The following is a 22,380-nucleotide window of genomic DNA, read 5'->3' as shown; positions in this document are numbered from 1 at the left end:
GTATTCTCATTTTAAAAGTGAGGACTCTCTAGCCCAGAAGGTTCGATATTGATGCCCATGTCACACACGTGGAACTAGAATTCAAACCCATTACTGGGGAAAATGGGGCCTGAAGGCCTTGGAAGCCCCTGTATTAATGGTTAATTGGGACCCTTCATGTGCCCTGAGCTTGTCATATTCAGCTCTCTTTCTAGGGTTCCAAATTCTCAAATAGTGGTCTCCAGGATGGGGCGTGGGGGTGACAAGACTATTGGAATGAAGAAAGAAATGACCAGAAATTTGACTTACATTGATTTTTACCTTCACCTTCTAAAATGGTCATGGATGTTTGTTTCATAAAGTATATATTATAGAGTAGCACATATATATAATTTATTAGTCAGTACTATTTGTGGCACAAGTTAAGAGGAATTCTCTGGGCCATATTGGCTGGATGGAAATCTTGGGTTTGTCTCTGTGTCCTTGGGAAAGTCCTTTCTGTGCTGCAGTTTCCTCATCAGCGAAATATTTGGGAGAGAAGAATATCTACCACACAGGGTTACCGTCAGAATTAAATGACTCAATACAAGGGTCTCTTCTATGATGAAGGCAATGATTATTATTATGTGTGCATTGAAACCTATTAAGGGTGTGTTCTCTCTCCCCCTCTTCCTGCTTCTCTAACCAAAACAGGATGTGATTTTATAAGTTTGTCAATTACTGCTCTAACTATTCAACTGACTCTTCAGAGGCACAGAAACAAGTGATGTCAGACCAAAACAGCTCCCTTCTGCCCAAGCCAGCTCAGCCTTGGGGTCCGGGCTTGTGCTGCTTCGTGGCCCAGTTCCACAAGAGCAGGCCCTGGCACGAGGGGTTGTTACTTTGTGCTGTCCCCTGGCCCAGTGAGCCCGGGAACACACACAGAGGGCTACACAGAGGTTCCCTTGGATAATTGGCAGATGGACAGGCTGAGAAACAAGGCTCTGTTCATAGAGACTGCCTGCTCCATCCAGAAAAGATGTGCTGGGGCCACCCCCTGCCAGCAGCCCAGGAAACAGCTGCCAATACCTGCAAAGAACCCCTGCCACCCCATATCCAGGCTGAGGCACTGGGAAGTGGGGACATCAGCTGCAAAGAAAGGAAGAAAGAATTGCACTGACCTTTGCGATGCTGGCTGCCTTTCTTTCCCCTGCTTCTCTTTCTGGTGAGGACCTCCCTGTTTCACCCTCCGGCAGCCCCAATGCCTGTAAGCCCAGATGTCTCTCCTGGAGCTTCCAACCCCCTGAATGCTGCCATCCTGCATTCCTTCTCCCCAAGGGACCTTTGGCAAGTCCGACCCCCCACTCCAGGCTCTGTTCCTCTCTGGGCTGTCCTCTCATTCTCTCACAGAGATTTATAACGTATGCAAATACATGCAGATGATTAGGCAGATGATTATGTAAATGATGTCTTCCCTCTTTTCATCACAATTGTGGTTACACTAAGAGAAAGTAACGATGACTGAAAGATAAAACATACAGTCAACATGTAGACGGTAAGGAAGCTGGAATTTAATCTAGACACACTGTGGATAAAATAAGAGATCATCGACCCCTCAAATTTCCATGAAATCCTTAAATCTGTAGTAAATTATAAAATCTGATTACCTGTATCCACTCTGTTTTCCCATTGGAATTAGGCGATCACAGAAAATGATCAAGCAAACTAACTGCTAATTTTATCAAAGCTCATACTATTACATCGATCCTCTGTGTATATTTTACACTGAAAAAAAGATTTCCTGAATTACCTAATAAACAAAATGTCTCTATAGAAAGAGCCAAAAAATACAATTGTTAAATTGCTCTTTGTAAACTTCTTTCCTCTATTTTAAAGAATTAATAAAGCTGGCTTTTCATGAACCATTTAGAAGAAGCACTTGGGTTTTTAATGTTGAAATGGGAGTATACTCACTCTTGTAGGTTACGAAAGAGCTACAAGAAAATTATGCACGTTTCCTGTAATTTTTTTAAGTCTGAGAAAGGTTATTGAAAGTTAAGTGCATGATGATCACTGGGAATCTAATAATTTATACTATTGCAGCTGAAATCCTATCTCCAATTTCCACCCACACATGCTACCTATAATTTACGAAAGTGACCCAAATCCCAGCCACCCACAAGCTCCAGGACCTCTCAGAACATTTTGTCTAAAGTTACAGAAACAAATGTTAGTTTAGAGAACCACTATTCAACATGCAAATTATATTCTATTGTTTAGTTAAAAGCGTTTAGTTAAAACAAATGTTAGTTTAGAGAAGCACTATTCAACATGCTAATTATATTCTATTGTTTAGTTAAAAGTTTAGTTAAAAGTTAAAAGTTTGGAAATGTTTAAGGAAACAACATGTCAGCACCACCATCTGGTGGTGGGTGCAGAAAAAAAGCCCACTCTCTTGGTTTTGATTCATTTCAATAGTGCTTCCTTAGGTTTGTCCCATTTTCCCTCACAGAGCCTACATCATGAGATGTTCCTGAGAACCACCTGGGTAATTAAAAATTCAAAAGTGTAGCAAAAATTAGACTTTCTGCAAAAGTTCAGTTCTCAAAGTTTTATGTATTTTAATAACAAATATTCTTGGATTGTATTTTTGTGCAATGTTATTGTCTCAAGAAAGAGGATTCCTTGATTGTACAAAAAAGGTAATTTGGTTTTTCTTTTTGTTGGTAATATTTTTTATGTAAGGCAAAAATAGTAAATTATTGGACCATGGTGTCTGTAGTTACTGATAGGTCTCCCACCACCTCAGCAGCTATTAAGTATAGTAGCTGCCCTCTTCCTATGGTGCCTTGCCACCTCCCCTGTGTGACATCATGCCAAGATGGTTGCTCCCACCAAAGAACAAACCCTTCTTCCCAGCATGCCCCTGTTCCCACCTAGACAGTAACCTAATACTCGCTCACCTCCTACCACCTAGTGACATCACCGGCTCCTCCATTCCCTAGTCACTACCTCACTCAACCCCGCCTCAGCCCCTACAAACCCCACCCCAGTCTCTATAAAAGACTCTCCCTGCCCCGGCCATATTGCTTTTGTCTCTCCTTTGTTCAGAGACAGCCCGGCAGATCTATTCCCTTAATAAAGGCTTGTTGTGGCCTGGTCTGGTCTTGGTCTTCGGCCCTTTTACCTGACAGTTACAGGTAGATGGATAAGTCAAAAGTTAGGTTACTAGTGGAAACTTAGGGCTGGTAGGTAGCTCAGTGGCACCATGCCTGCCTGGCAAGAGCAAGGTCCTGAGTTCAATCCCCAGACTGGGGCAAAAAAAACACTAATGGAAGCTTAACTTCTATATTATCTTATGCTAAGCTGTGACAGTTTTGAGACAGACAATGGATGGGCAGTCTTTCTACCCCCTTTCTGTAGTGCTCCTAAGATGGCCTGCGCTGGTCCCCAGGATGGGGAACATAGGGTGGGACATAGAGTGGTTAATCTAAGAGTGGGGGTACACTGTGTTGAGCACAGCCTATGTCTGGGTTCCACACATAACAGGAAGTAAAACGCCCTAAATGCCTGCCTATGAGGACTTAATCTTGGGGAGAGGGGATAGAGAATAAGCAAATAAAAAATATGTCGTATGTGAGACAGAAATCATGCTCTCACAAAATGCAGTGCCAAGGAGACAGGGAAAGTCCATGAAATAAGGAATTATTTAAAATTATTTTTGTTGGGCCGGGGATTTAGCTCAGTGGTTTTGCCGCCTGCTGTGCAAGCACAAGGACCCGAGTTTGATCCCCGGTATCCCCCACCCAAAAAATTACTTTCGTTATCAATTTTTTGTCTCTAGAACAAATACCTGTGATAATCAACTTACTAAATTTTGAAAGTTTCAACAATTTTGAGCTTTTCAGTCCATCGTCAGTTGGCCCCGTTGCTTTTGGGCCTGTGGTGAGGTAGGACATCATGGTGGAAGGTCCATGCCAGAGCAAAGCCACGCACCTCATGGCTTGGACAAGAAGTTGGTGGGTGGGTTCGGTCCCAGCATTCCCTTCAAGCACATGCTTCTAATGGTCTAAGTCCTCCCACTGAGCCCTACCTCTTAAACATTCTACCACCTCCCAGTGGTGCCAAGATGGGAACCAAGCCTTCAACAAATGGGTCTTGGGGAACTTCGGAGATGCAAGCTATAGCTCAACTGAACTGAAAGCTCTGGAAAACATGTGACTGTATGTGTGGTTCAGTGCTGTTGTGACCACGTGGAGATGTCTATCTAGCTCTCTGATGCAATGTTACTAAATTGGTGGGAGTAAATATATCTAAAACACCTCCAACCTGAACTCTCAGTAACATGAGATGTTTTAGCCTCCATAGTTCATTTTTGTTTTACTTCTCAGTTTATTCAGCAGCTGACTCATGAAAGCATTCATTGGAGACTCCCTCGAATATTCTAAGAGTTTCTGCCAAGATGAAGGAATGCTCAGGGACATTTTGAGACTAGAATCTATGTTGCTGATATAAACCGTGAACTCTAGAAGACTCAAGGGATAAAACTGGAGAATCGAGGGAGAAAAGACTAGGTACCATACAGAGATGAGAGCCCAGATGGTTAGGGATGTCAAGGACTTTCAAGTTTCTTGTAGTGGATGACAAAAAAGAGAAAATACAAGCATGGTGACAACAGTACCGGATTCGAAGGCAGAAGCAACCAAAGTTCTTCCTTCAGTACCAAGGCACTGGCTCTCCCAGCTGTTGGAAGTACCTGGGAGAAGGTAAGCAGACTTAACTCCCTCCAAGGCTATGCCTCCCTCCTTAGGGGCAACTCATGTCCCAAAGTAGGTCAACCCCTTTGCCTCAATTAAAGATGCTCCTGAAGGCCCGGTGAGCCTCAGACCTCTCCATGGGCCCACCGAAGCACAGTTCAACTCCTTCTGTTCAACCCTGATTTCTTCTCTCCTTTACAGGTGTCGTTCTCAAGAGCATTCGCCAGCAGAACATGCACCAGTGGTCTTCCCACATGGATGTCTCTACCTCAGAGTCTCTTTCCTGGGGAAACTGGTCTATGACATTTGCTATCAGAAGTGGTTCTAGGATGCAAACTCTAAAATGAGATTTTGGAACCGCATCACCAGGCAGCCAGTCACCAATAAGGATGTCACCATTGGTGGAAAGTGGAGTATTCATAGTCCCTGGCATGCTATAACTGCAAAAGCTTTACTGGTGGAGAAGTTGGGATGGGATATTGGTAGAGGATAATGAGGGTAATATCTCAGGCATTTGAGAGGTTTATAGGAAGTTGTAATTAAATGAAATCAGATGGCTGTTGCTGGGGGCTATTTTTGTACTAGAGAAATATAATAAAAGGTGTGAAGGTGATTAATTACCTTCACAATGTAAGATGCACTGTGAACATCAGAGAACTTCCCTGGCAGCATATGAAGGAGTCATTTCTTGTAGTCACAGGGGAAACAAAGAGTGGTCAGACTCAGGACTTAATTATAGCAGAGGTGGGATTCTAGAGAAGGTTGAATTCTCATGGCATCTTTATATGTGTAGCTTAGGGTCTTGGTGGGGAAAAATTAGGATGGGGACATTTGGGTCAATGAATTTGGAAATCTGAAACTCTGAGGTCCCCCTGAATGGTTTGGGCCTGCAGAGGTGGCCTGGACAGCCCTGCTCAACACTTCTGCTCCCCACCTTGCTCAGGGCAATTCAGAGGCTTCTGGCTTGCACAACAATACATTCCCACCTCAGAAAACAGCCCTAACATCCCTCCTGGCCATCTGAATGATAATCAGAGGTAAACTCCCAAATAATCTATCCAGGGAAGTGCTGAGACTACTAAGGGAGAAAAGGGCGTTTGTCTTCAGAACTGTAGGAAGTCGCCAACACTTATCTGCAGAAACTGGGGGTGTATACAATGCACTGAGGGGCCCAGGTCAAAAACTTCCGTTGATAGAGTCTGTAAACATGCAAGTGCTTATCTGATGCAGGATTCAGTGCCTTGCCATTCCAGGAGACATTGCTAAGACAATGCTGGGCTGACTCTTGCAAGCTTAGAGAAAATCAAGGCACACATTTAGTGAAGTAGAAATGCTAGGATTTCCATGGCAGAGAGTAGAAGAAGACAGTACTTGGATTAGCAACTTGGCTTGAGGTAAGACTAGATGGGTGGCAGCCAACACCTCCAACTGTTTTCAAACAGGGCCTGAAAATAGAAATAGTGGAAGGCAAGGGACAGCAAAAATGGAAAATTGAGGGATGGGCCAACAGGAGTGAGCAAGAAGTTTGAACAACTATGTATCACTGGCCAATGACCTCCAGAGAATGCCTACTACAGAAGATAAATAAACAACCAAGTACAGAGTAGTCACCATGTGGTCAGTGCTGGGCCTCCTGTAGTGCTGGCATGAGTGGTGAATAACAAGAGTGGATGGAGTTATGCATGAACTGAGCAGAACGGACTCCTCCTCACCAGGGATGATCTCATTGCTGAATAGACTGCTGGCCAGAGACCAAGGCTGCATTCCGCATGCCGGGACTCTATGCTCGGTGGTAAGGCAGTTATATCAGAGCGCTTCTATCCGGGAGGATCCACGATCCATTTTGACTGGAACTGACATATATTCCAGATATAGGCTCTCCTTTCCTGACTGCACAGTTTCGGCACCATTTCCAAACACTTGGAACCTGAGCCAGGGATGCAGGACTCACATAATATTGCACGAGACTGATAGGTCTCCCACCACCTCAGCAGCTATTATGTATAGTAGCTGCCCTCTTCCTATTGTGCCTTGCTCCCTCCCCTGGGTGACATCACGCCAAGATGGTTGCTCCCACCAAAGAACAAACCCTTCTTCCTAGCATGCCCCTGGTCCCACCTAGAGAGTAACCTAATACTCGCTCACCTCCTACCACCTAGTGATGTCACTGGCTCCTCCACTCCCTAGTCACTACCTCACTCAACCCCACCTCAGCCCCTACAAGCCCCACTCCAGTCTCTATAAAAGACTCTCCCTGCCCCGGCCATGTTGCTTTTGTCTCTCCTTTGTTCAGAGACAGCCTGGCAGATCTATTCCCCTAATAAAGGCTTGTTGTGGTGTGGGACTGCATAACTCTGTAGTCATAAAACTCCCCTAGCCCCAACTGTGATTGAATGTGAGTAAATAGATAAAGATGCTTGTTAGTTAGGGACACTAGATAAGATCTGTATCAGCCATAAGGTCCCAAAGTAAATTACTCAACTCTTTGTTTGAAACTGATGTTCCGGACACTGCCATCTATAGAACAATCTACAAACATCTGCTGACCATCAGTACGTGTCAGCTGACCACTAACCTTTGTTCCTCTTCTGTAAATTTCACCTGTTAACTTGCCCTGCAACTCCCTATAAAAAGAGCCTTGGACTCTGGGCTGGTCTCCTCTCTAAGTACTTTGCTTTGGGAGTGCTGTCTGGCCAGACTAAGGTCTGTTTTACTTTCCAACTTGTCCAGTGTGTTCCTTCCCATGTGTTCTTTGCTGCAGTCAGCTCCTCGGAGCGTTTGGTAAGCCCTTCAGTCTTACAGTGGCCTGGTCTGGTCTTGGTTTTCAGCCCTTTTAACTGACAGAGACCAAAGGACAAACTTTAGGACAAAAGAGGCACAGAGGTGGGCGTATGGTCACAGGATTGCTTAGTCTAATCACATACTATGCCGCCCAGAAGCCACTGGCCTTCCTAATAGAGCAATGGAATATGTCTTTGGAGATACTGCTAAGGCGTCAGTTTTATGGCAATGCCCCATGAGGCTGGGGCAGCATCCTCCGGAATGCAGTTTGATAAATAACCATGATAGGGCATCATGTTCCCTAGGTAGAATATAGGGTTATAGAGACCAAAGAGTGGAAGTAGAGGTGGTCCTTCTTGTCACCTTTGCCAGTGGCCCACTTGGGGAATTTTGCTTCTATACAAGCCACTGACTTGCTAAGATCTAGAAGCCCTGGTTCTTGGACAGGAAACACTGCCCAAGGGACACAATAAGTATCCCCTAAGCTGTGGATGCACTCAGTCACTTATGGATCTTTGTGCCCAGGGAGTCACCACCCTGGCATGTGTGACTGATCCTGATCACCAGACATGGGCAGGACTATAGGTAAAGCATCCACAGGAGTATACAGGAAACTCGACTAACGTACTTACCCACTTGATTAGAAATAGTATCTCACATACATCAAGTAAAGAATGCACATTCTTTTCCAGCACCTATGGGATAAAAGTCAATGATGGCACATGAAACCAAAAGAAATATATTAAACAAATACCAAAGGAGTTGAGGGCTCATGGGCTGATAGTTTCCCAACTTTTTTTTTCTTCTTTCTTTTTTTTTAGTATTAAGGGATCGAACCTAGGTCTTTTTTCTTCTTCTTATTTTTCCCCCTTTCCCTGCCCTCCCTTCAACCCCTCCATCCCTCCCTATTTACAAAGATTTTGTTTCCATTTTTTCATTTTCTCATATTAATTCCATTCCCTTCTTTCTTCCCCCTACCCCTCTCACTTTCCCTTCCCCTTTGCCCCTTTTCTTCCTATTTCACATTATCTATTATACCTTTTATTCCTTATTTACACTTTCAGTTTCTCACACTAGAGAAACTATTTGATATTTACACGTGTGTCCTATTTATTTCACTTAAGAGTATCACCTCAATGTGCATCCATTTAGCTATGTCTCTAATTTCTCATTTTTTATGGCCAAGTAGTACTCCATTTTATTTTAAAAAACCACATTTTCTTTATTCAGTCTCTAGTTGATGGGCAATTGGGTTGCTTTCAAGTTTTAGCTACTACAAACTGTGCTGCTATGAACACGGGTGCACATATATCACAGTGGTATGATTCTTTTAACTCTTTGGGGAAGATATCCAGCAGGGGAATAGCTGGGTTAAATGGAACTTCTAGTCTTAAGTTCTTTGAGATACTCCATACTGATTTCCACAGTGGTTGCACCAGTCTACGCTCCCACCAGCATTGGGGCAGTGTTCCTCTTTCCCCACAGCCCTGCCAGCATTTGTTATTGGTTGATTTCATGATAGCAGCCATTCTTTCTGGGATGAGGTAGAATCTCAGTGTTGTTTTCATTTGTATCTCTTGAATGACCAGTGATGTTGAATATTTTTTCATATGTTTATTTGCTATTTCTACTTTTTTGTCTGAAAAATGTCTATTCATTTCAGATGCCCATTTTCAGATTGGATCTTTAAATTTGGGAGGTCTGATCTTTTTAAATTCTTTAATAGGTTTGAGATAGTAGACCTTTGTCTGAGGAACAGCAGGTGAATATTTTTTCCCACATTGTGGGTTGTCTCTTCATTCTGTTGGTGGTTTCTCTTGCTGTGCAGAAGCCTTTTAATAAGAAGAGATCCCACTTGTTGATTGCTTGTGCTAGCTCACAGGGAGCTGAGGTTTTGTTCATAAAAATCTTTTCCTACACCAATGTCTTCAAGAGTTCTACCTAACTTCTGTTCCAGCCAGTTCAGTGTTTCTGATTTAATATTTAGATCTTTAATCCATTTTGATTTTAGTTTAGTGCATGGTGAGAGATATAGGTCTAGTTTTAGTCTTTGGCAAGTTGAAACTCAATTTTTCCAGCACCATTTAGTAAAGAGGCTATCATTCCTCCAGTGAGGGTGTTTGGCTCCTTTGTCGAAGATGAAGTGGCTGAGTGTGTCTGGCGTTGTTTCTGCATCTTCTAATCTGTTCCACTGGTCCTCAGGTCTGTTTCTTTGCCAGTACCATGCTGTTTTTATCACAGTAGCTTTGTAGTATAGTTTCAAATTGGGGGTTGTAATACCCCCTGCCATGTCCCTGTTACCTAGAATTGCTTTTGCTATCCTGGTGAACCCAGGTCTTCATGGATGTTAGGCAAGAGTTCCACCACTAAGTTACAGCCCCAGCCTTTCTTATAAAAAAAATTTTGAGGCAGGGTCTCGCTATGTAGTTCAGGCTGGCTTTAAACTCACTATGTAGCCCAGGCTGGCCTCAAACTCAGCAATCCTCCTGCCTCAGCCTTCCAAGTGCTAGGATAACAGGCATGCACCACCATGCCTGGCTAAAATTTTACTTTGAGACAAAGTCTCACTAAGTTCCCCAGACTGGTCTCAAATTTGTGATCCTCTCGGCTCAGCTTCCCTAGTACGTGGCATTACAGGCATGTGCCACTATGCCCAGTAGTTTCCCAACATTTTACATCATGCACCTGTAGCGTTGTGGGCTGGGTTCCCTGGAAATCAGATTCTGAAAGGACATTAGTGTTTTTAGGGAGTGCTCTTCTCATCAACGCCTATGAAAGAAAATGGAAGAAGGAATGAACAGAGGGAGAAACTGAGGCAGAATGTGGCACCAGTGAAGGCCTCAGCCCAAATAGTGTCACTGGGAGCTTTAGACTCATGTCAGCTCTTCAGAGCTGGGGCAAGGGGATTTGTCACTGAATGCCCGCAAACCTTGGAAGAAAGTGTGACTTTGAGTAAGGAAATCGCCAAAGGAGCCCCACTTCTGGCAGTCCTTTGAGGAAGTACCTGGGAGAAAAAATCTTCCATTGCTGAAAGGAGATCTGGGCAGCACACCATATAAATTTTTAGTGGTTATCTATATAGGACGATTGTCAATTTACAAATAATATGCTTTTACTCTCATACTGATGTACAGAATACATATAATAAAAATAAATTTAGAAGTTATGAGATATGATGAAATAAGAAATATATTAAAACATTTGCTAATAGTGTCATATTATTAGCAAATATCATAAGACAATACATATTTAGGGCAAAACTCATCAGGAATGGCAGATATATAGGTCAATATCTCTAATAGTCTGGATAATGTCAAAATTTTTTGGACAATTTCTTGCCAGGCTTGAATAAATCATTCTACCTTTTAACACAGCCAATAACATCCCAAAGGGCTCTCAACTCGGCCACTTTCTTATGATTCACTGCAGTCTGCATTATTTATCGTCAGTTGTGCTTTATTTCAAGCATTTGCGAGACTTAAGTTAAAGAATTAAGTGTGAATATTCACTCACCCCAGCACATGCAATTTTCACTACTTTTCAAAACACGGACAGCAGGTAAAACAGGAAGAAGCCCACCATCAACTTGTTTGTACTTTGGAACTTGCTCCCTTCTCTCAGGACAGCTCATTCCTAATACGCAGGCTGCTGAGGCGCAAGTTTGAGGACAACAGCGCTTCAGCACACAAAGTATCGATCAAGATTAGTTTCTTATTTTTTAGCTGAAAATAAGTGGTAACAGTAGTTATATCACTTTTTTGTTTGCAACTATAGAATCATCTTTCACACCTCCTTGGGTTTAGCGATCTCTCAACTAGCGAGCAGGTTTGTGCACTCTAGGTTTGGTACTTCCCTATTGGTCCTTGCTGGGAGGTAATGCTTCTTGAATTATTCTCCTTTTCCATTGTGTCATTATTGAGCCCTTCTCTGATAGTACATACTTTCAGTGTAAGTGTTTTTATCAGTAATTATGCAGCAGTCAATCTGAGGTTCAAGCAGGCCTCTGAGACTATTTCCTACTAAATGTTAATGTGAACACTTATTCTTGAGTTCATAGTGGGCATCTATGAACTGCCTAGCACAATTTTTAATGGCAATATGACATAAAAATATCTGAGCAATTCAACATCAAGTTGAAGGAAATCTACTTGACCCCTAACTTTTTCCTTAAACAAGAAATTCTGTTTCATAAGACTAGATTCTTGACATTGCATCGGAATTACCTATGTATAGCACAAGGAAAAAAAACCCCTCTGATTGGTAGACCCTACCTGCATTAGCTCTGATTCAGGACAACTGTGAATAACTAAAGACCTGCAGTAACACTGGTTTGCTGATGACCTGAGTTGATTTCTCTCACGTAAGTGACTACTGCAAGTTGATTTGGAGTGGCATCCACAGCGTCCTCCTTGAGGGCCCCAGGGGTACTAGCTTCTTCCCTCTCTCTAGTCTATAATATGGCCGTGGTCATCACAGGCCAGTACAATGGGGAAATTCCAGCCATGCATCTATGTTTCAGGCAGCAAGATGGAGGAAGGGACAAAAAAGAAATGGGCAAAGCTGCACAGCTATCTGACTGTTAGGACTGCTTCTCAAAGTTGTCGTTGGAGACTCCCACTTACATTCAACTCTATAGGGGTGAACATATGTCTGCAACTGACATAAAAGAAACCGAAAAAGTTATTGTGAATTCTGGGAAATGTATGCTCAGCTACAAAGTGGGATGTTTATTGCTACAGAAAAAAGCGATAGTCTCTGGCAGAATCTATAAATCAACAACTCACCAGGTCTTGGCCAGCCCTGGAAATTCAAAGCGCATTTACAATTGTGGGCTGTAACCTTATCCCAAGGACACCACATTATGGCCAGAATTAGCAACCGTTTTTTCACTGTACTGCATAAACAACCCTCTATACAGTGAAAATATGCACAAAATACATTCCATCAGCTCTGCTCAGGTCATTTTACAAGATGTTCTCAGGCACTCATTCTGAGAGGCTATTTTAAGTTGGGTGAAAGAAAACAAATATTAAAATTGAAATGTCCAGAAATTCTAGGGACAAAAATTAAAATCCCTGCTCATATCTCTCATATTCCTCTTTCTCCAGGTGCTAGAAAAGAATTAAAAAAAAAAAAGGAGATGTGATCACTTCCAAAATATGTGGTCCAGCTGGAGACTGAAACTAAATAGATTTTCCCACTACTATTATCAACCAACATTCATTGCAGCAATCAGCGGAAGTGTTGTTGGCATGAAACCTCCTCACAGAGCGCTCTGCTAAACATACTGGCTAGTGTACAACTCCATGAGGTGTTGTTCACTTTATTTCTATCTGACTGACAACTTACTGGTATAAGGTACGAATGGCGTCCCCTGGAGCCATGCACTGTTGCTATCTTGCCTGGAAGCCATGTAAATTGCCTGTTAAACTCAAAACATGCCTAAGTTGGCAAGACAAGCAGATGGCCCTGACATTCTGAAGAATAGCTGGGAACTATTCTGGTCTTGCCAAAAGCTGTTCCTAAACACATTCCAGAGAGCTTGATTTAGATTAATCTCACCAATGGCTACCAAAAGGTTCAAATAATCTAGGGAGCCTGTAATATTTCTGGATTTCTAGGTGTTCATTTGAAACATGTGTAAGATCCTAGAAATCCCAGGTTTCTACAGGTTATATCCTTAGAAATTACAGGTTTCACTTTATCTGCCACTTACACCTGTTCCTGCCAGGAATGAAAATGTAGTAGCATCTGCAGCTTCGGCTTTACTAATTGGAAGAATATCATTAGTCCCATCTTTAAAGCTGGAATCATAGGCCAAAGCTTCAAGGGTGTTTCCAATTTATAATGTTCATCAGCATCAATTAGCATTAGAAAACATTTTTAAAAAGTTGCTCATAAGGTTCTTCTTTTCAAAGATGGGTAGTTTTAAAGTTTTTAGCAGCAAACTTAGAATTTTTAAGCAAAGGATTTTCAAGGACCAGAAAAGATATCCTAAAATCTTTTATCATATTAACTACTATTATAGGTAGGGCCCAATAAATTAGACTGGTGCTTCTTTTGATATAAGGAATGTAATCATTATGTACTGCAAACATGTACTAATAAAAATAAAAATTAAAACACCCAAATATACTAACTAGTGTGTTGTAAGATATGGAACCTTTTCCAAGAAATGCACTCAAATACACATACACAAACTTTATCATAAAATTTCAAGGACTACTGACTCATAAAATCTACTCAGGATCTTTCTACTTTCAAAACCTCAAACTCATGTGGGAAGAAAATAAAATTTAAGAACTCAAAATCTATTGAAGAGTTGAAGAAGAGAAGTTAATGTGTTTTTGTCCATTAATTTGAAAATAAATCACTTTGGAAATAAAGTTACTACTTTCAAGAAATTCCCCACCGATGCTTAGTAGTGTACATCTCAAAAATTATTCTAAATTGAACAGAATACAAGATGAGCGCCCCACCCCCACCCCACCCCTCCGCCATGGAAAACGTACACTCCATTAGTTAAATATTTCTCCATTGGGACTTTTTTCTGTCTTGCTAGGTTGCCCAGGCTGGCCTTGAACTCCCGGAACTAAATGGATCCTTCTGCCTCACCTTCCAGACTGCCTGGGGCTTCAGATATGCAGCACCACACCTGGCTCTTTCAGGACTTTTGAGAACTTTGGGTTTGTAAGTGAAACCACTGTGAAAACATTTCATACACACCACTTTGAAGAGCCTCAATGTGATAGCCAACCTGGCCCCACTTGGGTAAAGTTGAGTGATTCCGGTGGTCTGTCGCCTTCTCCTTCCTCCCCCCTCCCCTTGGGAGTTTCTCAGTTAATGCAGAACAGACCACTGCATCCTGTGTGAGTCTGCAACTATGTTATCTTTACTACCTTGTAACGGAAGACTCCAGCACCTGTGTGATACTTTGTTTTAACTAAACTGTGTGAAACTTCGCTGACGCCCACTGACAGCAAAGTTCTGCTCCTGTGAAGTTCCGCTTGTGTTCCCCACTCCCTGAGCCCTCCCCAAATAGAAGCGCCCTTAAAAGGACCCTGCAAACTGCCTTTCCTTTGTCCAGAATTTTTGGAGGCTTGAGCCTGCTTTGGACCGCTGGCTATGATAATAAAGGATTCATTTAATTCGGGGCGTGGCGCATCTCTCTAGTTCCGACTTGCCTGGCCCTATAACATCAACTTTAATACCACTTGTTTATTAGTAAATTTACTGAGATATATAGTTCACATACCAATTTACCCCTCTGAGTTATGAAAATCAGTGTTTTTTCAGTGTACCCCCTACCCTCCCATAATTCCAACCTCAGGGACCTACTAATCTACTTTCTGTCTCTATAGATTTGCTTGTTCCGGACATTCTATATAAATGTCTATACAATCTTTGGTGTTTTATGACTGGCTTCTTCCACTTAGCATGAAGTTATCGCACTGTAGCATATATCATTTCTCCATTTCTTTTTATGGCTGAATAATACATACTGTATGGACATGGCTCATTTTGTTTATGCAGTCATCAGTTAATGGGCATTTTAGTTGTTTCCAATTCTGCTATCAACATTTGTGCACATGTTTTTGTGTTGACCAGGCCCTCAATTTTTTTTATTAATACGTGTTCGGGGTCCATAACAAATACAGTCATTGTGGTTAATTGGTACATGTACATGTCATATCTTCATTCTTTTTACATCCCCTTCCCCTCTAGGTCTTTAACTTTTAATCATACAAGGCAAAACAGCAAAACTGAAGATCTCTTACAGTTACAAAAACTATACTAAATTTGTTTTGCAATAATTTGAGATGTTTCAGAAACAGCTCCCTCTCCTGCCTTGGCGCCTTCTTCATAGGGATACTTCATGGAGGCCTGGACTGAACAGACACAGGTCTCTGGAGCAAGGCACTCACAGTGCTGCTTCTGCATCTCTACAAAGGATGAAAGTGAAATGGTGTCCATGTTGGGCAAGCTGGGAACTGGCCTGCTAAGGATTCTGCAAGGTTCTAAAGGCTGATCTGAAAGGAGTAAGAAAGATCAGAACTTTAGGTCCCACAGAGAGGTCCACATAGGGACAAGCTGAGGCCTCACACCTACAGTCCCATTTGAGCTCTAGCCAATGGCAGCCCAAAGATAACAGGCAAGTGAGGGTGCCATCTTGGAAATGGCCCAGCTGAGCTGCCCTGATGATGACTCCTGAATAATTGTGAGTTGTCACAGCCAAGCCTGACCAAGTTCAAATTACTGCTATTATTTTAAATCAGAAAGGAAGAAAGAAGGAAAGAAAGAAAGAAAGAAGATTGGTGCTTTAAAAAATGTAACTTACACAAAGGGAACAGGATTATATAATAATAATAACAATAATCAGTTCAAATTCAAAGTACCAAACTAAATACTATTAAAATATTTAATAGAATATTAATACCAAAATCTCTGACATTGTTGCAATTTAGTCTTAGAAGACAGAATTTAAGATTGAAAGCAATTTTAAGTTACCTAATTCAGGAACAAAAGGTCTACTTTCTTTTTATTCCAAAGACAAGATGATTTTCTAATATATTCTGTCAGTGAGTCTAAGGAAAACAATTCTGAGTTAATGTTTTAGATTCAAAATTATCTCACCTCCTCTTGTAATAGTAACAAAACCTTTAAAATATTAGAACGTAGGGTGACATTGATGTAAGGGTAGGCATAGAAATCGATGGAAGAGAATTGAGAGTAAACAATTAAATCCTTCCAATGAACACAAAGTGATTTTTGACACAGGTGTAAAAACAGTTCAATGGGCAAAAGAAGAGTCTCGAACAACTGGTGCTGGAATTATTAAATATCCACATACAAAATAAGTAAAGGAATTAAGGAATTAATGAATTAAAAAATAAACTTAGATCCTTATCCAGAACTATATACAAAAACTAACTCAAAGTGGATTATAAATCCATTGATGAACTAAAATTATAAAAATTTCTGGAAGAAAAGAGAGAAACATTTTTGTGACCTTGAGTCACAAAATACCAAAAGCATGATGTATGAAAAAAAAATAAATAATAAATAAATAGGTCAATGTAAGAACTTAATATATATACTTTAAAGGGCACCATAACAAAGGAAATGAAGATCCAAAGTGAGGAAGGAAATACTTGAGTGGTAGGCAGAATATTGCCACTCCACAAATGTAGATTTCACAATCCCCAAACCTGTGAATATATAAACTTACATGGCCCAGGGACCTTACAGGTGTAACTAAGGGTAAGGACTTTGAGATGGGAGAGAGTATCCTCTCTTATCAGGGAAGTCTGAAACTAACCCCAAATTGTGATGGGACAGACTTCACCAGGAAGCGCCAGAGAGCTGCATGCCAACACATGCACGAAGCAGCTTTCTTCCCCCCAGTACCAAGGACTGAGCCCAGGGCCTCCTGTGTGCAAGGTAAATCCCCAGCCCTTTTGTTTATTTTGTATTTGGCAGCAGGGTCCCAGGCTAGCCTTGAACTTGCAATCCTCCTACCTCAGCCACCAGAGTAATTACAGGCACGTGGAACGATACCTGGCCAATGATGTAACTTTTAATATGGAAGAAAATGAGCAAGAAGCGCTTGGCCTCTAGAAGCTAGGAATCACCCTCAGTTTACATACAGCTAGAATATGGGGAACTTGATCCTAAAGTGCAAGGTAGTGACTTCTACCAACAACCCAAATGAGCGGGAAATGGATTCTCCTCTAGAACCTCCAGAAAGTAGCATAGCAGCCACCGGCTAGATTTTAGTCCAAGGAGACCTCTGCCAGACTTCTAGCCTATAAAACTGTGAGATAATAAGTTGTGTTATTTAAACTGCCAGGTTCATAGTAACATGTTATATAGCTGCAGAAAACAAATACAGTTCACACATCAAATATCTACTAAAGAACTTGTATCTAGAATTTATAAAGAACACTTACAATTCAATAAAAGGCAAACAACTCAACTTTTCAAAGGGGTTAAAACATGAGAAGATATTTCACCAGAGGTTATACAAATGGTTAATGAGCATATGATACAAAGATTAACATCATTACTCATAAGGGAAATGCAAATTAAAACTACAATGAATGTGTTAGCCTCAAAGTAAAGAGAAGTCATTTCTAAGATTGGGTTTCGAAAAGAACCCGTCCAGCCTCTCTTGCTGTCTCACTCATACCACTGGAAGTCAGGTTGTCAGGTTGTGAGCTGCCCTGGAAAATGGTGGTGAAGCTCATTTGGCAAAGAACTGAGGAAAGCCTTGAGCCAACAGCCAATGAGAAACAGAGACGCTTGGTTGAACAGCAGAGAATGAGCTGAATTCTGCTAACCACCACGTGAGTGCTCTCGGAAGTAGATTCTTCTCCAGTTATCCTGATGATGGCACAGCCACAGCCAGTGGCTAGAGTCTAGATGTGGACTGCAGGTTAAGGTAAATTCCTAAAGCCAGAGAACAAATTAACCACACCGGAATTCCTGACTCAAAGAAACTACTATAAATGTTTGGTTTTAAGCCACTAATCCACTAAGTTTTGGGGTAAATAGTTATACAGTTTTCCATAACTATACATAACTAATGCAGACCCATGATGACTATCATAAAAAAGTCAATACCAAGTATTGATAATAGTGTGGAGAAATTAGAACCCTCATACATTGCTAGTGAGAATGTAAAATGGTACACCATCTTGGAAACTGCTTGATAGTTTCTTAAATAAATAAACATAAACTCAGCATTCAACCCAGCAATTTCACCCCTAGGAATCAACTCAAGAAAGCATATGTCTGAGAGGAGGCTTCCAGGTCGACATGCCACAGCTCCCACTGCAGAGTAGGAGGCTTCTGGGCCAACCTACCACCACTCCCAGCACAGAGGAGGTGAGCTGCGAGGGCACCAGCAGCACCCCACCCCCACCCGCAACCCCCCTGTCGAAATGAGAAGACACATAAACAAGCCCCAGAACCAGACTTCTGGATCACCTACAGCAACCCCAAAGAGAAACGAGATAGAACACTCTAATACTCAACCACCGGGACTCCCTGAATGGTAAAAAAAGAGGATCTAGAAAAAATGAAATCAGAAATAATTTCTCAGATAACAGCAGAGATTGTGCCCACAGTACAAGACATGATTAGTAAATCTAGAGAGGACACAGATAAAAAAATAGAGGATCTGAGGAACATGATGGAATCCCAACATAGGAAACAAATGGAAACCATAAAACAGATGCAAACAGATTTTCAGGAGATTAAAAACTCCACTGAAAGTCTATGCAGGAGAATGAGCCAATGTGAGGACAGAATTTCAGATATAGAAGATAAGATTGCAATTAGTGACCAGGAAAAGAAAAATTGCTTTAAAATTATAAGGGACCATGAGAAATCAACCCAGCAGCTGCTAGACAATGCAAAGAAGAATAAAATAAGACTGATTGGAGTCAATGAAGAAACAGGAGACAGTGCAGATGACATAAAAAAAACTGTTCACAGAAGTGATGGCAGAAAACTTCCCAAGCAGGGGAAAAGAACTTGACATACAGATAAGTGAGGCATATAGGACTCCAACTAGCCTTGTTCAAAAAAATCTACACATAGGGATATAATTGCTAAGATTCCAGAAACCCAATGGAAGAACAAAGTTCTACAAGCAGTTAGAGAAAAGAAACAAATCGCATAGAAAGGAAAACCCATCAGAATCACAGCAGACTTCTCAGTGCAAAACCTCAAGGCAAGAAGAGCTTGGAGTGACATATTTCAAGCCTTAAAGGCAAACAGCCTCCAACCCAGGTTGATGTACCCTGCAAAATTATCTTGCAAAATTGATGGAGAAATAAGATACTTTCATGACAAAGAGCACCTTAGGAACTTCATGAATACCAAACCAGCACTCCAAAAAATTTTAGACAAAATCCTAGGAAAAGACAATGGGGATCATAACCCCAGGAAGCCCAGCAGAATGAATCCAATGAGCATGACAAGAAATTAAACCAAAGGGGGAAAATCCAAAAAAAAGAAAAGTCATGACAATGAGAAGTCAATACATATCGGTTATAACCATCAATGTTTATGGTCTCAACTCACCAATAAAAAGAAATAGACTGGAAGAATGGGTGAAGAAGCAAGATCTAACAGTATGCTGCATACAAGAAACACACTTAATTCAAAAGAAACTCATAGACTGAAAGTTAGAGGGTGGAAAACAATACTCCATGTGACAGGAAACTGAAAAAAAGCAGGAGTAGCTATCTTCTTTGCAGATCAAGTGGGTTTCAAACCAACACTGATTAAGAGAGACAAAGAAGGACACTGCATCCTCCTAAAGGGAACAATCCAAGAGGAAGAGATGACAATCATAAATATCTATACACCAAACACTAGTGCACCCAACTATATAAAACAAATACTAATGGACATAAAAAATCATATAAACACTAATACAGTGGTAGTGGGGGACCTCAATACCCCATTGTCACACATAGATAGATCAACTAAACAAAAAAATAAGCAACGGAATACTAGAACTCAATCAAACTCTTGAAAAAATGAACTTAACAGATGTTTACAGAGTGTTCCACCCCACAAAATCAGAATACACATTCTTTTCAGCTGCACACGGGTTGTTCTCCAAAACAGACCACATACTCGCTCATAAAACATATTTATGTAAGTGCAAAGGAATTGAAGTTATCCCCTGCATATTATCAGACCATAGTGCAACGAAATTGGAGATCAATAGCAAAAGAAACTGCAAAAATTTCATAAAAACATGGAAATTAAACAACACACTTCTGAATAACTACTGGGTCACAGAGGAAATTAAAGAAGAAATCAGGCACTTCCTACAATTAAATTACAATGAAAATACAATGTATCAGACACAATGAAAGCAGTTTTAGGAGGGAAATTCATAGCAGTGAATACTCACATTAGGAAAACAGAGTGAGCCCAATTAAACAACCTGATGTTGAACCTCAAGCTTCTAGAAAAAGAAGAGCAAGACAAACCCAAAGCTCATACAAGGGAGGAAATTATAAAGATCAGAGCAGAAATCAGTGCAATGGAGACTAAGAGAACAGTACAAAAAAATCAATGAAGCCAAGAGTTGGTTCTTCGAAAGAATAAACAAAAACATTCCAAAAAAAACAAAACAAAGAAAGAATAAACAAAATTGACAAACCCTTAGCCAACCTTATCAGAAAAAGGAAAGAAAAGGCCCGAATCCATGCACTTAGGAATGAAAAGAATGAAATTATAATGGACCCAGCAGAAATCCAGCAGATCATCAAAACCTACTTCAAGAATGTATACGCCAACAAGAGGGAAAACAGAAGAAATGGACAGATTCCTAGATATGTATGAATTACCAAAGTTGAATGAAGAAGACCTAAAAATTCTAAATAACCCATTGTCAATCAATGAAATTGAAAATGTAATTAAAAACTAACCAACTAAGAAAAGCCCAGGTCCTGACAGCTTCACTGCTGAATTCTACAAGATATTTAGAGAGGAACTACTACCACTACTGTTTAAACTCTTCAATGAAATTGAAAGGGAAGCAGTACTCCTGAATTCATTCCTGGAAGCAAGCATCACCTTGATCCTCAAAGCAGAGAAAGACCCAACTGAAAAAGAGAACTATAGGCCAATTTCACTAATGAATATAGATGCAAAAATCCTTAATAAGATACTGGCAAATAGAATTCAGAAGATCATCAAGAAGATCACACACCCTGACCAAGTGGGATTCATCCCAGGGATGCAGGGATCATTCAACATACACAAATCAATCAATGTAATATACTATATCAATAGAGACAAGGACAAAAACCATATGATCATCTCAATAGATGCAGAAAAAGCATTTGACAAAATCCAACATGCACTCATGATAAAAACCCTACAAAAAATCAGAATAGACATTCTCTACCTCAATCTGATAAAAGCCATCTATGAAAAACCAGCAGCCAATATCATACTAAATGGTCAAAAACTGAAATCCTTCACACTAAAATCAGAAACAAAACGAGGATGTCCACTATCACCACTCCTGTTCAATATAGTTTTGGAAACATTAGCCACAGCAATTAGACAAGAGACAAAAATAAAAGGAAAAAGATAGGAAATGAAGAAGTCAAATTGTCATTATTTGCAGATGACATGATACTGTATATAGAAGACCCTAAGACCTCCACCAAAAGTCTTCTAGACTTAATAACCAAATTCAGTAAAGTAGCTGGATACAAGGTCAACACACAAAAATCAATAGCTTTCCTTTACATGAACAACAGACTCACTGAGACAGAAATAAGGCAAATAATTCTTTTCACAATAGCATCCAAACAACGGAAATACCTAGGAATCAGCCTAACAAAAGAAATCTGAAAACTATAGCACTCTGAAAAGAGAGATTGAAGAGAATATTGATGGGCTTTGCTCCTGGGTAGGAAGGATCAACATAGCGAAAATGGCCATACTTCCAAAACTGCTATATAAATTCAATGCAACCCCAACGAAATCCCAGTAGCATACTTCATGGACCTTGACAAAACAATCCAAAAATTCATTTGGAACAAGAAGAGACCCAGAATAGCAAAAGCAATTCTAGGTAACAGAGACATGGCTGGGGGTATCACAATCCCCAACTTGAAACTATACTACAAAGCTACTGTGATAAAAATAGCATGGTACTGGCAAAGAAACAGAACTGAGGACCAGAGGATCAGATTAGAAGATGCAGAAACAACTCCAGACACACTCAGCTACCTTATCTTCAACAAAGGAGCCAAACACCCTCACTGGAGGAAAGATAGCCTCTTTGATAAATGGTGCTGGAAAAATTGAGTTTCAACTTGCCAAAGACTAAAACTAGACCTAT

General features: G+C 40.8%; 1 protein-coding gene across 1 annotated transcript in view; it reads right to left on the bottom strand.

Moving 5' to 3' along the window:
- Ehhadh (enoyl-CoA hydratase and 3-hydroxyacyl CoA dehydrogenase) overlaps nucleotides 1-22,380 on the bottom strand; it is a 205,938-nt gene that overhangs the window by 94,498 nt on the left and 89,060 nt on the right. The window contains exon 11 of the mRNA XM_013072248.3: nucleotides 1,140-8,191. The gene's annotated coding sequence lies outside the window, so the exon portion shown is untranslated. The remainder of the gene's footprint in view (nucleotides 1-1,139; nucleotides 8,192-22,380) is intronic.

The sequence above is a fragment of the Heterocephalus glaber genome, unplaced genomic scaffold (genome assembly GCF_053883595.1).
Source record: "Heterocephalus glaber isolate CG9 unplaced genomic scaffold, H.glaber_assembly_v1.0 deba00001504, whole genome shotgun sequence".
Lineage (NCBI taxonomy): Eukaryota > Metazoa > Chordata > Mammalia > Rodentia > Bathyergidae > Heterocephalus > Heterocephalus glaber.
The sequence above is the reverse complement of the archived record's forward strand: the minus strand, read 5'-3'. Positions and strand labels throughout refer to the sequence as shown.